Source organism: Harpia harpyja, chromosome 9 (assembly GCF_026419915.1).
Source record: "Harpia harpyja isolate bHarHar1 chromosome 9, bHarHar1 primary haplotype, whole genome shotgun sequence".
Classification (NCBI taxonomy): Eukaryota; Metazoa; Chordata; class Aves; order Accipitriformes; family Accipitridae; genus Harpia; species Harpia harpyja.
This window is the reverse complement of record NC_068948.1, coordinates 33,464,918-33,477,822: the sequence shown is the minus strand read 5'-3', so window position 1 is coordinate 33,477,822 and position 12,905 is coordinate 33,464,918. Positions and strand designations below refer to the sequence as shown.

Sequence of the window (12,905 nt, the reverse complement as noted above, 5' to 3'; positions counted from 1 at the left end):
CCTTTGTTCCAGTGGTTGCAGCTGGTAGTAGCACTTCCTGGGTTTATCTGCACCTTTTGCTCAGACTTCAGTTTTGCTTTTCATCTATTTAATAAGGCATTATATTCACATTTATCCCCTTTGTCTGTCATCCAAAATGGAGGCAGAGCTATGGAATAGAGGTGTTTTGAAAAGATGTATGCCTCCTCGAGTCTTTTGTTCCATGTGATATAGCAGAAATTGGATCCAATCTGATGTTCTCTGTTGAGCATATTTTGGAAGTTGATTAAAAGGAATGATGGAAAATGCCTCTGAGCATATCAACGGAAATCCTTATTTTCATTTATAGGAACCATATTAGCTTGCTAAAAGAAAATTAACTTTGCCCACTCCAAATTCCTCTATTTAAGTATTGCTCAATGAAGAGGAAACAAAAGAACTATCTGTTCTGTATGATTAGCGAGAAAATGTAATGTAAGTAATCTTCACATTTTGATAATTTTTACCAAGCAAGTTATTAGTTACTGGCAAGAGAGCGAATCTTAGATAAGTTGCGTACAGCAATGGACATAAATTCTTTGTGTTTACAAAAGAAAGAAAAATTGAAAACTTAAGTAAAAATTAACCAGTCTGCCTTTATCGTACAAGCTGAGAGGAACATGCAAAGGAACCACAAGTATTACAAGGGACAGAACTAGACTTCTCATGCATATCTTCACATTAGCCTCTATCAGCTTTATTTCATGTTGTGCTTCCACCAGTGTGTCCTTGGGCTTTTGAAACTGAGGATCACATCTAATGCAAAGAAATAATTCTGTGATGCTAATTTGACAATGCTGAACTCTGATGTAGATGCATAAATTGACCACCAAATCTATTTTAGGAGAAGTAATTTTATCCTGCTTGTTGGTGGTAGTATGAGGCAAGGCACAGAAAATATCTTCTTAGAGGCTACCAAAGAAAAGCACATTCTTAATATTTCTGTACATGGATACCTTAAGGTTTGCTTAGTTGCAACCATGAAACATCCTGCCCAGGTTCAGCCTGGTTACTTGATGGCTTTGTGAGAAATTTTTTAAATCTGCCTAACAAACCCATTGTAAACTTGGGTCTAAAAAGAATTAAAATAATTTTAGCAAGCCTAATTTGGGGTGATGAATGTAGGTATGAAATGAGGAGTCATTGCCATTTAACAAATGATTGATTAAGCATGTAGGTTGAACCTATCTACCTTAGAAATAGTCTCTCAGTCCATATCCTACTCAGGGAGCGTATGACACTCGGGTAAAGAGCAGCTGCCTTTTGTGCTGTGCTTCAGGTTTGATTTGAACTTGGTTGGCTTATGGGGATGTTTTCACTGCTGTTGCCTTTGCTGTATCTTTCCTGTTATTGTCTATCTGATCTAGCACTGACAAAACATGCAGATTCTGTGTTTTATGTTTTTCATACTGCCTTTGCTGGATAGAAATTCACTCTAGAAAAGAACTGGGGGTGTGGAAACCAACACCAAAAATGGTAAAACAAAAAGGTGAAGAAGTGTGGGTTTTGCTTTGTGCCTGTTGCAGAACCAGCAACAAGGGGTGTGAACTAACTCATCATGTTTCTATAGCTGGGGTAATGCAGCTATGTTAAATACAAAAACAAGGAAGTTGCTGTAACAGAGCTCTGTGTGTAATATTTATTTACACTTGACACCCATTGCTAGTATTTCAGTGTTTAAAGTTTTAAAAAGAAGCACTAAACTGTGGGTTATCCATTAGCTTTACCAATGAGCTAGAAAGCAAAGTTTTTGTAGATTACCTAGGTCATTACCTAGGATGGTTTATGTTTGAAAATGACCAAATTTGTGCTGAATCACGTTCACACTAGAATGCACAGTGTAGCCTGGGCTCTTTTAATTGTACTGTAATATTTTTTTTTAAATATGGCTTTGTGCTGTTAACTGTCAAACTTTTTATGATAAAAAAAGCTATTTCTGAACATGAGGGAAGTGATTCCCTCATGCCTTTGAGCAGTACAAGCTAACCTGATTTTAATTTTCATCATAGCTGTTTCAGTCATGTATCCAGTTGCGCAGGTTAAAAATCCTCATTTCAGATGAGCCATTTCACAGGGGAAATTATGACCATAGTGCATTCCTCTGTACAGTTAGGAGATTAAAACAATCTTCTAAATCAATAAGTTACTTATAAACACTGTTTACAACAGGTATCACGCGGGCTGTACTTTATCTAAATGTCACCTGTTTTTCTGATGAGATTGATTGTGGGAACTATACCACACTGACTGGTTTTCCTCTTTTAGCCCCTTCATCTCAGCCCTTTAAAACACCATGACCTTGCAGATCTTGATGTGTGTAAGTAGCTATAATTGACCTATGGCAGGCAGGACACTTTAAAGGCAAAAAAATTAAAAAAAAAATGTGCTTTCTGACCTTTGACGCTGTTCATTCTAATGAGAAACTATGCTAACGGTTATATGGCCTAGAATGGTTATTAAGCAGAATTAAGTCAAATAATACATAATCTTGATGTTTAATTTAGTAAAGCCCTTTAATAACTTTACAATTATCCAAATAATTACACTACCCAAAAATAACTTCCCAAAACTGAACTGTATTCTGAAATGTTCTAACCACAGCATATCATGAAGGGGGTTTTTTTTTTGAGATTGGGACAGAAGAATTTTTTCTTTTCATTTTCGAGATCTGTTGTCTTCAGCAGAAGAATAAAGTTCAGCTCCTTGTAGAATGCAGGCTGAAGGCTTATGTGAAGTGAAAAATTATGCTTTATGAAAGGGCACTGTAAACCATTTATTGCCCTAACAGGCTGGAATATGGGGATTTTTAGACTTCCCTGTAGAAAGCTCTGCTTTGGGAACAGTGACATGTAGTTTGTTTAAGGTTCAAAACCTGAAATATGCACTTGGAAATGCAGATCTGCATATTCTAAACTCCACATGTGGAGCTCTGAAAAATGTGCTGTAGGAATCAGTGGCATTTTGCTAGTTTATCTCTAGGGTTTTGATGCTGAGGTCTTAGAGAGGTAAATCATGCTGGAATGACTAATGTAATCGTTGCAGGGAGTAGGAAATACAATGTATTACTCCTGGAAAAAGTAGATTTAAATCGATACTTTAGTTATTTTCTCCAGTTGTAAAATGGATAAGTTGACAGTGCAGACTTCAGGTAGTACTCACCCAGTGTGTTTTATCCATGCCCTGTAAAGAAATAAGAGGGTGATGAGGCTCTGGGACCACGTAAGTCATTAATTTTCTTTATGAAGGTTCCCCTCTTGCGCAGTGCTGGGGAGGCGATCTCTGCAGTTGAGAGAATGGGCTAGTCAGTTCTGCGTGGTCATGTACATCATGTAAACAAAGCACAAGCTTTATTTTAGGAATTATTAAAGATGCTACTCATGCTTGATGTGGGTGGTGTTCTTTTTTTATGTCAGTTGATGTCCATCTTACTTAGCGGTAGGGTATGATAGGGTAGATGAAGATGACTTTGTGGGCTCATTTATTATTAAGTAGCCTCAGAGTTCTCTCACCTTCTAATAAGAGCTTAAGGAACATGCCAGGTGTTGTACTTTAGGTAAGAGTGTTAACGCTGGCATCAGATACTTGTCTAAAACCTTCTGGATCCTGGTTGTTAAAGTTGCATAGAACAGGAGAGTATGGTCTGGGAACTGTGACAAAGGCTACCTTTTAAAAAGCTTGCCAGGTCATTTCGAGATCTCATCTCTCCTCTTTAGCAATATGACCCCTTCACTTCATCTAGATGTAAGCCAAAAATACTCCCTTCATCAGTGGACTGACATTAGGGATCAGCTTGTTTCCAAAGCACCTTTGCCACATATTCTTTGTTAATGCAGCATGTGTTTTGGGAAGTTCTTAGTAATGGTGATACCGGGTTTGAGACAAAAAACTTCTGGAATTTAGTTATATATTTTGCATGCTGCTTATAGAAACTACTCTGATAAAACCACCTATATTCATCCTATGAATTAAGCCTTACTTGAGCAGAGTTGCTGTGTTGTAAGTATTCACGATTAAGGGGCACTTCAAAGCAAAGATGCTATATTCGGAGTGCAATATGAATCAGGACATTGTTACTGAGCCTCTTACCTTGCTTATGTCAAAAGCTTGATATAGTCACAAGCTTTTAAGCTCTATGTAAGACGCGCTTTTAAATTCCACCTTGACAACCTTGAGCCTCAGAAAGGTTTGCAGAAAGATTACTGAGCTGTTCTCATTTCAAAGATGCGTTTCTTTTGCCAAAGTAAATATTTAGTACTGATAGTGTGAAAAGGCCTTGGTTGAAATTAAGGTTTTGGTGTCTTCAGGGCTACGCATGACTTGTAGGAAGAAAAGACAAATTCTGTAGACAGAAATTTAGATACAGGGACAAATTTTTTTGTTCTGCTCCTGGCTATTTTGGTGGCTCTGGCCTGGCTGTGGACCTGGCTGTGTAGGGTGTTACTACAGAGGTGTGGTGCACAGTCATGACATTTTTTATAAAAAAAGCACATTGTTGCTATTGTGTTTTGATTTAGCATTTAATCTACACATTTTATTGCAGTTCTCGTCTTGTGTTTTCACACAGTAAACAGATGTTATTTTCTGGCTTAAAAACAACATGGATTTCATAATCATAATTTTTGATGGGTTGCTGAAATAAGGAAGAGGGAGCTAGTTTGTCCTCAGATTGCCAGTTCTCTAACTTTTGCATGGTCTGAAAAAAGCTTGGCTGAACTGTGAGATTTGGAATTACTTTTAGTGAAGTTTTTTGTGTTGCATGATTATGATGTGCTTTGAATGAAGTAGAGTTTGATGGCAACAGAAATTAACACATTGATTTCCAGTTCTCTGCCCCTTACCTGTTTTAATTTCTTGCTGCTGAGTGGCAAGAAGAATTAAAGCCAAGAAACCTGAAATTCAGGTCTTAGCTTTACTCATGTTTTTCCACATGCTCCTTTAGTAGGTCACTGAATCATTCTTGTTTGTTACTCTCCCATGTGGGGAAAAAAAAATTCCATTCTTTTGGAAGGCAGAGTTGATATGCAGTCACTTGAGCAGCTGCTTATCTGTCTGTGTGTCCTTAAGCTATGATTAATCTTAATCAAACAAAGGGGTATCTAGTGGTGCAGCAAGCTGGAAAGTGGTGGGGAGGAATAAAGGGAGCTTTGTAGCCATACTAAGCTGATGGCTGGGCATTTCTGAGATGTCAGAGAGGCATTTTAAATTTGCACAGAAACTGACAGGATTGAAGTAGAGAGTGAACTCTCCAAGTTGTTATGTGTGAGTGGAAATTTTCCCCTAATAACAGTAATCGGAGATCTGTTACGGAAAAGGAAGGGTTGAGAGGGCAAGGAGTGAGGCCAGAAGCTCACTGAGACTTGGAGTAAAATGAAGAGGATCTTTGAGGAATGCATCGAATGAATTAGAAGGGCCAAGATAAAGCCACACGGTGGGCTGGATGATGTTGATAGAGGAGGTCACAGGGATGGAAACGGGAAGGGAAAAAAAAGAAAAAAATACTGTGAAGTTCAAGTCAAACAAATGACCTTTCAGCTGACTGGGTGGGTTTGAGCCCGGGTTACAAACTCCCTGAAGGCATGTGAGTGAGAAAATGTTCAGCAGCAGGGCTGGACCGAATGGCAGTGAGGAAAGGGAAGTCTGAGGATGATAGGGACATTGTGGAGAAGAAAAGAGATTAGACCTGTACTTAGAGGAGATCTGATAAAAAAGGACAAAGGTGAATGGGTAATGATGAGTTGGGGAGAAAAGAGGATGCTGGTGTAGTGCTGTTCAGGGCAGGAGAAATAGGTATGAAAGGGAAGACAACACGGAAAGTAAGGGCAGATGACTGAAGGTGTGGCTGGAGACAGGGAAGTGCAGCATTTCTTTCCCGAGCTCTGATCTGCGATGGGAGAGGTAGATAGGAAGCACTTCATGAGGGCGTGCCTGATAAAGGGAGAGAGTGAGCTAGATGGACCCGGATATGGAAGTCATGGATGATGTTGCAGTAAAATGGGGGCAGGAGAGCTGGGGTTCCTGGTTTGGCTCTTCTAATGCTGCCTTGCTTCCTTTTGCTGTTAGAGAGAAAGGTTTGTCTTTTAAAAACAAAACAACAACAATAACAAAAAACCTTATCAGTTTAGAAACTTGGACCAGTTTGAGTTTAATCTGGTATTTCATTTTTAATTAACAGACTTCAGGCTATATGCTTGCTACTTCCTTTCCTTTGTATGCAGAAATTAATTGCATTTACAGTTTTCCTCATCTGTCCTTTGATATTTTAACGTCACTGGCACAAGCAGTTTCTTTAAAGACAAAACTTCTAAGCTACTTCTGAGGAAAAAGACAAGCTTTCTGAACTCTTTGATGGCTATAGAAATATTTTACAGCTTTCATACAATTCTCCCTTCACTCGGGGAAGGAAACCTTTAACATGTCTATAAAACAATTATGAAGATGATTAGGAAAAGTACTTGTTTCAGTTGCCTCCAAAGAAAATAGAGTTGGTTCTTTGTGTTTCAGACAGTGATGGAAAAACCTGAATCCGATTGTTTTTAGTGCAAGCTAGAGTTACACTATTGTCACAGTTTCTGAAGCAGGAAGGCTTGAAAAATGGGGTTAGGAAAAGCTAGGTTTTCCAGAAATTGCTTCTAATAGTTTTAGTACTAAAATAGAAATTCTAAACATGGTCTTTTCAAAATAAGTTTTTTTTGTTTGCTCAAATGGGAGTTGGAAGGTCATTTTTGATTGTTTGTTTTGAATGGAAAACATGCTGTCTTGGTGCCAGTCATAATATAATTAATATAGACATCTCTTTTTAAGTAAAGCAGTAATCACCATCGGAAACGTTCTAGTGTGCATTTGCCACAGCTTATTTACTTTGTGGCACAAGCACAAAGCTTTTCACTAGCCCTTAGTCTCTCAGCTTGTTGATCTTAGATAAATCAGTTAACTGCTTTTTCCTCCCTTTCTCCCTTCTAAAAATGACCAAAACAGTCTCAATACTTCAGAGACCCAGATGTGTGTACTGGCCTTTTTGAAAGGGGGAAGCAAAGGCATGAAGTTCAGAAGTGAGCTAACACAGGAGTCTAAAAGGAAGCCGTATCAAAGATGACAATTCAGCTACAAACTTAAATAATAAAGGAAAGGAGACAAATGGAAGAAAGATTTAGGAGGGGAAGAGGAAGAAGATGTGCAGCTTACGACACCTCTGTTAGAAAAGCTACTGGCCCTTCTAACAGATGAGGAAGTCTACAGATGCAAATTACAGGGTAATAAAACCAGGCTGGTATTTTAATGGTAATCATAATGCTTCTGGAGGGCAGTGTTCTGTTAACTGCCTTTGGCATTTGCTGAACTGCCTGTGAAAAGCACCTGCTCCCTGCGGTGACTGGTAGTTGTGTTTCGGAGAGGCATCATTGCTTTCCTCACACAGTCCCCAAGGAAGCTTGAATATCTGGAGCATCAGCTCTGGATTCCTGAGTCTGTTGCTGGTGGTGGCCTTCTGGAGAATCTAGAAAACCCTCCGGCTTTTAGAACAATGGGAGCTGTATTATTCATAGAGGAATTTGGATTTTTCACCTGTGGAGAGTTGTTTTGTTGGGCTTGGAAGTCTAAATGGCATCAGCCTCCCTGAGCTGTCAAATGCTTAATTGCCATGTGAGGCATGACTCCTTTCTGCAAGAGAGATTTGTTGAGAAGACAAACGTGCTGCTCCCGTTTGCTGAAGGACCCTGTCTATTCGGGAACTGTCTTTACTCTGCAGGTGTGAAAGACAAGGGCTCCTTGTCTGCTTTCCTCCCTTGGCTTGATGTGCTGCAGCTGCTGGACTCTTGCCTTGCTGTGTTAAATGTAGTGTTGGATTGAGCAGATGTTTGTCTACTCAAACTCCTGTGGGGATAGTGTTTATCTTACTGTCATTCTCATACATGTGACGAACTATTATAGGTCTCTTACAGGCTTAATGCCTCTGAGGAACTAGTGTTAAAGGAGAGCCTGAATGACACCTTGGCCATTCATTCTGTTGTGGTGTGAACGGTAGGCTGCAGGGTAATCACCATTCCCTCTCTGTTAAGTAAATTTTGGTTTGTGCCTTAAGGTATTCAAACTCTGGGTGCTACTTAAGAGCAAGCTCAGCAACAGTTACCTTTATGAAACACTAGTATTTCTGAAGTTGGGCTGTCCAGCTGTGCTGTCAGATGGATAATAGAAAATGGGATTGGAGATGACCATAGGCCCAAGGCACAGTGGAATGGTTCCTTCCCTTGGTCAGTTACCCAGACCATGGCCACTTGGAAGGTACATTAGAGGTACAAAGCTCAGGGTGGTTCTCAGCTGCTTTGTCTCCTTTGAGACTGTAAAACAAAAGGTGACAGGCCAGATGGGAAGGGCCTGCAGGCCACCACTTGGATTATCATATAGCAGGGTATTAGTGAAAGAATCTGATTCTCTTTAATTAGTGATATGTAAGTGTGTTTTGGCCAGACTGCTGCTGACCTACAGATAACCCTTTTGACATGATACATTTTGTGATGTATCATGATGCTAGGAAAAGGGTTCAATTGTTTAAGTGGCTAACTGTGCTACTTAATGAACTAAACACTTTTTATGAAAAGCACAGAAAGATTTTCATGACTTGTTAAATTTTAATGACTTGTTAGACATCGTTTTGATCCTTGGTTTTGTTTTCACAGCAAATTATCTACAACAGTAATGCACAGTTAGAGACTTTCTCATCTCACTACTTCTAGTTTAGCTGATGGTGTAGTGCAAGGAAGCAGTGGATGCAGTCCTTTTTGCTATATTTAATGCCTTTTCTTACTTGAATTTTTTATGTGTGGAAATGTCTTGCTACACACAGAGAAAAATACTTTTTTTTAATATAGTGGGAGATCTCTGGATTTCCAGAGATACCTTTTATTGCTCATTTATACCACACCAGAGCAAGCAGAGGATATCTTTATGGGTAGAGTACCTATATGTTGTTAGTGCTTCTCTTTACTTGCAAATTAACAGTATTTCCCTATGTGTTCTCTCAGTGATTTGGGAGCTCAAGAGATCTATCCCCTTTAGTCCATGAAGAGTTGTCCTTGTACAAGTACAGGGATCTGATGCTTGCTACAGCTTTGTTTCTGCATGAGCATGAAAAGGCTTCTTCCATCTCAGTTTGGAGATGAAAGGGTGGCCTTGTCTTTGCTGGTGTTAGGTGGTGTTTACTTGTACTAGGGTTGGCTTGTGAATAAGAACAAGAATTGGAGAGTTGAGCCTTAAGGGTGACCGAGGGGGTAAGGAGAAGATCCAAATAGCCTCGCTCTTGTGTAATAGGTTCACCCTTCTTGAGAAAGAGGATTGATGTTACTAGTTTTGGAAGTGAGACAGCAGCCACATTGTTTATACTTGGGTCTTGCAAATGGGGGGGGGGGGGGTGGCAGCTTGCACCTGGTCTGAACCCTCTGTGTGATACACATGTGGTCCTCTGCACTGCTTGCCTCCTAGGCCATATCTACCCTGGTATTCTTCTAAAAGAGTCCTGCTTATGTGGATGTTTCAGAGGTAACTGTGTCAAGAGCTTGTGTGAACACCAGAGCCTTACTGCCATTAGAATAGGTGTGGTAAATACAGGAACTTGGTCCTGGGGCTAGGTGCAAGAGGTGTACAAGTCTCTTCTGTCCTGAAGAGTTTGTGTTGCATCTTATAGTGCTGCTTAGAACAGATCCTCAGAAGCATACATACATAAACAGGATGAGGCCTTTTCTTTTCACTGATCCTTCCAACAGTGAAGCCTGTTAGTTCTTGGTTCTCATTTATCAGCAGGGGTTTTTTTTAAGTGATATGTCTGCGTAACAAGATTCAAGCAAACATTGCAGAGGCACGAAGGACACTTTTGCTGCTGGAATCTGTCAAGTTCATTGTTTTCAGAACTCTCTAGCATGGGATGTTTACTTGAAATCCTGGTCTCCCTTTGCCTCTGCCACTTTGTTTACTCTCCCTTCCCTCAAGGTCCCATAGTAACGAGTGCTCTGCCTGCAGCAGTTCAAGGACACATCAACTGAAGTGACCTTGGCCAGCATGGCTATGAGACCTCTAGCAGGGCTGCAGCAAATGCAGTTACTTCTCTGTCCAACAGCCAGACCCCTTCCCCAGCCCACGTGAGCTAGTTGTCCAAAACACTCTTCTTGTCCACGTCACCCTGTCTGTGCCAGGGGCTTTGTCACCTTGGCAGCGAAATTCTAGTGTAGGGCAAGGGTTAGACTCAGACCATCAAACTGGGAGTGACAGTGGTGGTGTATCTTTGGAGCAGCTGGAATGAAGTGACATTGGAGTTTCACAGTAAACCTAAAAATAACTTAGGCGCACTGCATTTAATTACCATCTAGCAACTGTACATTCATGTGGATGTGCATGCGAGCCATCACAGGCTATTCTGCTAAATTGTTCTTGCTGCATCTTGCATCCACATTTTAGGCTGCTGTTAAATCTATTCACTGTTTGTCTTCACTATTGACACCATTCCCAAAGGGACAGGGACCAAATGGAGCATGAATTGTGGAAGAGCTTCTCCGTTCTTTGTGATTCTTTGAAGTCCATGACTGCTGTTCATTATCATCTTATTATTATGCAGACTTTTGCTTTTGGTGCTGTGGTATGACACTTGATGTAGCCTGTGTTAGTTATTGAAAACTGTTACTTCGCAGTGTGTCAGAGGCAGAAGTGATCAACAAGGTAAAGAAAGAAAGGCATGCATGTAAAAAGGAAAATTAAAAAAAAGAAGTTAAAAAGGAAATACCTGGGCTGTGGGCCTGGCAGCTGTTAGAGAAGAAGTGCCAAACGGGAAGAGGCCAGTGGAAGGTCTTGTTGTATTCTTGATCTGCCAATCAGTGGATATGGATGTTATCTGTTGCCACATTTCCCAGAGCAAAGAATGACATAATCTGTTATTTTCTAGGATGGTTGGTCTCTGCTCATTCTGATGAATTTCTGAATGTTTGTATAGAAGCTGTAGCAGTGTGAACAAGCTTATCTGTGTCAAGTCAAGCTCTGCTAATAATATTCACAGTGACAACTGTCTGCATCAGGAGAACTTGCTGTATTTGAGTGAGAGGCAACACAACGAAGTCCTGGTTCTGCTAAGCTGCATTGTGGATTCAGGAATGGGCTCTGAGTTTTGCTTGTCTGTTAGCAGCACATAGAGGTCTGGATGTTACATGTCATGACTCTCATGTTAGCTCATTCTGTACGGTGTCCAAAGAAGGTATAAGTGTCTCCCTGAATACATTCAAACTCCTGCATATTAGTATCTGCACAGATACTTCAGCTTAGTCCAGCTTTCTGTTTGCTTGGTAAAAATCTGTCCCTGACAGGGTGGAGGTTGAGAGAACTTGAATAGAAAATATGGTGGTGGCACGCCAGGTGTGGGAAAGCATGAAGCAGCAAAAGGGAATGATCTACTTGCTTTTGCTTTTTATAACACAGCTTTTGAGAAAGAAAATTGAGAGGAGGGTTGTACTGGGGGGAACAGGTTAGTGACCTGGGAACACACAGAAAAATGACTTTTCTGGGTTTGAGGATATAGAACTTCTAGAAAGGAAGGACTAAGTCAAAGGATTCAGACACCATTGTGAAATACTTAGATCTGCAACAGAGCTGGAGAATTTGCGTGTTGTCAGCTTATTTTAAATGAACCTAGTGTTGGAATGGGAGAACTGACTTGATCAAAGATACAGATGTCCTCGAGGAGGAAACTGCACTTACTTCAGGTAATTAGTAACCATGTTTGACACCTAAAACCTGTTGAAAATAGAAAGCAGAGATTTCGAAATAGCCGAGAGCCTGAAGCAATCTATCCAAAAGCTGGGGCATCTGAGTTGTTGCAGTAGTCACCATAGTGGCTGTTCTCTATTAAAAATGTCATTAGCCCTCCCTTTTCAAAGCAGAGACCTGCCAAATCAATACACATATTCAATTCACCCAGGTATGGGGCAGGGGGGAAGGTGTCTATAAACACAGCAAAAGGAGAAACAATGTAGTTCTTCCAATTCACTTTTAGGGAGTAAAGTTAATATAATAGTTAATATCATTTTCCTTAATAGTTGAGAGGGGCTGGCGGGACCGTCATACAAACATGCTCATCCTGTTTTCACTCTTTGCCAAGCACCCACCGGCTTGTGTCCATTGCTGGAGATGGAGTACTGGGAAAGCCCAGTACTCCCATACAGGTTGGCCCAACCTGTATGGGTGTTCTTACAGCACTTGCTAAAGCAGGTGAGGTCTGGTGCCAAGTACTAGAGTGAGCTAGACAGTGTTTTGGTATCAGCTGTGAAAAAATTCCAGGCAGCACTTTCACTATTTGCTAACCTTTTTTCTTCTAAATAAGAGATTTGTCTTTCGCCTCATAAAAATTACAGCTTTAAAGTGCTCTCATTTTGTAGCTTTTGCTTGGTACAGAAACATGTTTTCTTCAGGGCAGCGTGGGATGGTATATGTCAGTGGCATTTGGGTCTGGAAGCTTGAGATAAGCTCAGTTTGTGTTGCTGCATGGCTGCTTTCTGCGATATCAGCCTCATTCTGTGCAGCTGCCTTCCCTAACCGGCTGCCTGAAGGTACTGGATATTCTGCTCTATTGTGAAAGCAGAGTCAGTATGTTTGTGACTTGAATGACTCTGTGATCTGAGTCATTCCTCTTATGACGGAGGGGTAATCTGTAATCAAACTGCACAGGAACAAGAGGCATTCCCATGTTCTGGTCTGTCTCTTGCTGTGTGAAATAGTTAACCCTTCATAGGAACCATGTGATTAGATTTTGCTCATTTACTTTACCAAATCAGCAAATGTTATTGAATAGCACAGCTCAACTTAGAGACTCTGTAAGTAGATGCACAGAAATCTGCAATAAAAGCTGATTCATTACT

The 12,905-nt window shown here is 40.5% G+C and overlaps 1 protein-coding gene across 4 annotated transcripts in view; it reads left to right on the top strand.

The window, feature by feature from the left end:
- The window catches only part of MLXIP (MLX interacting protein), a 51,322-nt gene that overhangs the window by 1,118 nt on the left and 37,299 nt on the right, over nt 1–12,905 (top strand). The window lies entirely within an intron of this gene.